Raw genomic sequence first — 3,915 nt, forward strand, 5'->3', positions numbered from 1 at the left:
CGTAATTCCGGACGTGGGATCCTGGCAGTCACGGAAACACGGAGACGTCACGTTCCACCTATCCCAGGTACTTTCCGGCCACGGTTTTTTTTCCGGGAGCACCTGTGCGGTATGCAGCTCACGTCGTCCCCGGACTGTACGCGATGCCCCGGCGTTGCGGAGAGCGCAAAACATGTTATGTTCGAGTGTCCGCGATTCGACTCAACCCGAACAGAGCTGTTGCACGGAGTCGTCCCGGAAACGCTGCTTGAACACATGCTCCAGAGCCCAGAGAACTGGAGTAATGTATGTGAGGCCACCAAGCGGATAACATCAGCGCTACAGCAGGATTGGGACGAAACCCGGCGAGAGCTGGCCGAACAAGGCGCCCCACGTGTGGCCGATAATCAACATAACCAAGAGAATGTCCGCACCTCGTTGTACAGTGCGAGGAACACCAGGGAAGAGCAACGGGGTAGACGCCACCCAACACCATCACCTCCACCCAGAGCGGTAGGGAGGCGGGCAGAAGTCCGATCTCTTGGGGAGCGCTATCGCAGGCAGCTACTGGTAGTTGAAGAGCGTCGGCGAATATCCGGCCACAGTGTCGGTGGAGTAATCTCGCAGGAGGTTGGAACATTGGTCGAGGTGTCTCGACAAGGCATGAACGGTGCAGAAGAGACTGCAGCGACTGAGGCAGACGTGGCATCACGCTAGATGATGTTGGTGGTCTGTGGAGGATCTAGGGAGGACCAAAGTATGGTCAAAAGGGCGATCTCCGCATCCTGAGCGGCAGGGAGGACAAAACGAATATGAAAGGGAAAGAAGGGGGAAATAAACATGTGTTAGGTGCCTGGCGCACGGGAGAGAGAGGCTCCGAGGAGCAGTAAAAGCCCTCCCTCATAGACCCCTCGCGGGGAAAGAGGGAAGGGAGTGGGCGAGGACAGGGGATATAATGTGTAAACTAATAAGAACAATAAAACCTGTCCGTGATCTAAAAAAAAAAAACGCACACTCATACCCTTGCGCAGACGGCACAGCATATCTGTGTAATCTACAACAAACGAAAGCAAAAGCTGAGTGTAACAAAGTTATGTTTAATGCTTAACACGTTCAGATCGATGGCAGGCCCCAGGGACTACCAGTGAACTTTTCAGCCTGCGTTCTAGGTGCTGGTGTGTTGTGGACAGACCGCTGCCTCATCCTGAGGGCTCACTGTTGACAGCACGGCTGTCATCCTGTGACGTCCTCAGTGAGGATCGCGGCGCGAGCAGGACCAGCCGTCCTCTCCCCGCATTGCGTGTGTGTATGCGTTATTATTTATTACGTGTTATTGTATAACGATACCAAAGAGTAGTGATAAAATATACATATTCTGTTTGTGCCGTACATCGTCCATGTTTGTTTTGTGCGGACACAACATGGTGGAAAGGAAAGTTGATGAAAATCAGCGCCGGAATGAACGTGTTAATGCGAATAGGGATTCAGCGCGTTTCACAGCAAACCCTCCAGCGTTAGCTAGCGATTCTTTAGTCATTTTTACATTGCAGCAATTGAACTTATTGCGCTTTTTTGGTTTGATTTGTGAAAATTCAAATGCATCGCAGCAATGTGTGTAAACGGTTTTTTAAGCGCCACAGCAAGTCGTGAGCATTGTCCACACGCGAGAAAGAGATAGCCCTATGGAGGGCAAAAGCACGGACGACGGCTGACAGCGATTGGCCGTCTGACACACCAGCACATTCAAACCAAGGTTATTAGACTCTATACAGGTTACGACAGAGCGATTGAGAGGGTCACCATTTTGTAAACCTTGTTTACAATTTGTCTGTCAAAATCGACGCCGGTCAGCTGATGGTTGGAATAAAAACATTTATAAGATTGCAGCAGCTGAAACTAACGATTCAAGTTTTCTTCATCCTACCACGTTCCATCGTTAATAGAATACGACTTCTTTGTTGTCCTGTTCAATGCTGAGTAAGTTCTGCTGATTTGCCAAGGATATCATCCCATTGTTTACCCAGTACCGTTTGTTCTCCAGGTTTGACATTGCAGTCACTGCTTCTGGGGACGAGGGTTTATGCCGTCTAGCAGCAGCATTGTTAAAAAGGGTGAGAAATTATGCAGTCCTGAACGCGACCGTACTGCGATGTGTGGGAAGCGGCAAGGCTCCATTCCGATTCGCCACAATCGTCGGGTTCAGGGTGATCGTCTATGCTGCTCCTGTTCTAGTTCCGGTTCATAGGAAACGAATGTTCGTGCTGTCCCGGCTGCAGTCTTGTTCCAGTGGGGGTCGAGGATTCATGCCGCCTGGGGTGCAGCTTAATTTAAGTGCTAGAGCAAAAAGACGAGCGATAAATGTCGTCCCGGCAGCTGCTAGTGTTAAACAACGGTGGGGGTCCATTTCATTTATGCTCGAGTCAATTACAATATCATAGCGAAAAGGATGTTTTGAAGCATTTGTGGTGGGTACCATATCATCAAAGGTGACAAATCCCCACATTTGTGTGAGGCGAGTGCATTGCACAGCAGGCAAGAGAGTGTGTTCAAAGGTTGGTCAAGTAGGTGCTCTCGGTAGGGGTGCACGGTGCGGCTGGTGTGTGGCCCGTACAGTATGAGAATCAACATGTTTTGTACATAGTGTTTATTTAAATAATATTTTGTTATTGCGTAAATTGTTGTGACCAAAGTTATGAAAATTACACTTTGTCAACCTTATAGAGGGAAATCGTATTTGATAAATGCTTCCGAATAACACAAATATATTTGAAGTTTATTTTCTAATTATTATTGTTACAACGGGCTCGTTAAACATTAACTCATTTTTACCTCCTTCTCATACTCCTTGGTCAGCGATCCGACAACTCACGCACATTCCCACCAAGCAATTTGACCAAGAGCCGACTGAATTGAGCGACCTTTTCCATGCAACTCACAGCTGCGACAGTTTACACACACATTCAAGCAGCGCTTGAGCGACTCCTATCGAAACGGATGTCAACCATGTTGCTCAATCATTCTCTCTCGTTCTTTTATCAGTTTTATTCTCTCTGGCACAACTGACGCACGCACCATTTTGAAAAATTCGTTTGACAGCAGCACGAAGCAACACATAAACATTTATTTTTCACCGTAATCAGTAAATTTTGGAAAGAAAACTAAAACTTTACGATGGCAGCACAGCGGAATAAAAAGACTGGTTCCTCGTACCGGAAGCGTGATAGCTTGTTGAAGCAATATGCAAGGGAATGGAATGGAATGGACATGGATATGGAGGAAGCAGGATGTAGCTACCAATATTCGGCACCGACTGGTAAAGCTTGTGTAGATGGACCGTGGCGGACTGATGCTAATATTACTTCCAAAAATGCTTACAGCAACACCAGAGTCACCTGCTCATTCCGCTGCTCCAGTGATTGAGCATGATGTTCCAATGCCGGGGGATAAATTAGGTATTGTTTGCCATGATTGGATTTGCTGCAGTGTTTTTAATGTTGCTTGTTTTCAGCTGCACACTGTTCCGATAGTGATGCGTCTTTTTCGGACCCTGAGGATAATAATGCAACTGAATTTGACGATGGAGATGACGAAGGTGACCAACCTTTCCTTACCGACGATGTGTTCTTCAAGGATGCTCTTCGCGTATGGGTGTTGGAGGCCAATATTTCGCATCGCCGCACAAATGTGTTGCTAGATTTGCTTCGCAAACACAACCATCCTGAGCTGCCGAGGGATGCAAGAACATTTTTAGAGACTCCCTCAGCGAAAACCACATGGAGTCTGGTCTCTACTATCTCGGGTGGTCAATTATGGTATCAGGGGATTGCTAGCAGCCTTAAATCGTACTTTAGGAAATTATAATTGTTGTAGCACAAGCGACTGGTACGATGAGCCCTCAAATGGCATATTTGTTCAGCTCATATTACATGAATCCGG

Source organism: Anopheles arabiensis, chromosome X, assembly GCF_016920715.1.
Source record: "Anopheles arabiensis isolate DONGOLA chromosome X, AaraD3, whole genome shotgun sequence".
Classification (NCBI taxonomy): Eukaryota; Metazoa; Arthropoda; class Insecta; order Diptera; family Culicidae; genus Anopheles; species Anopheles arabiensis.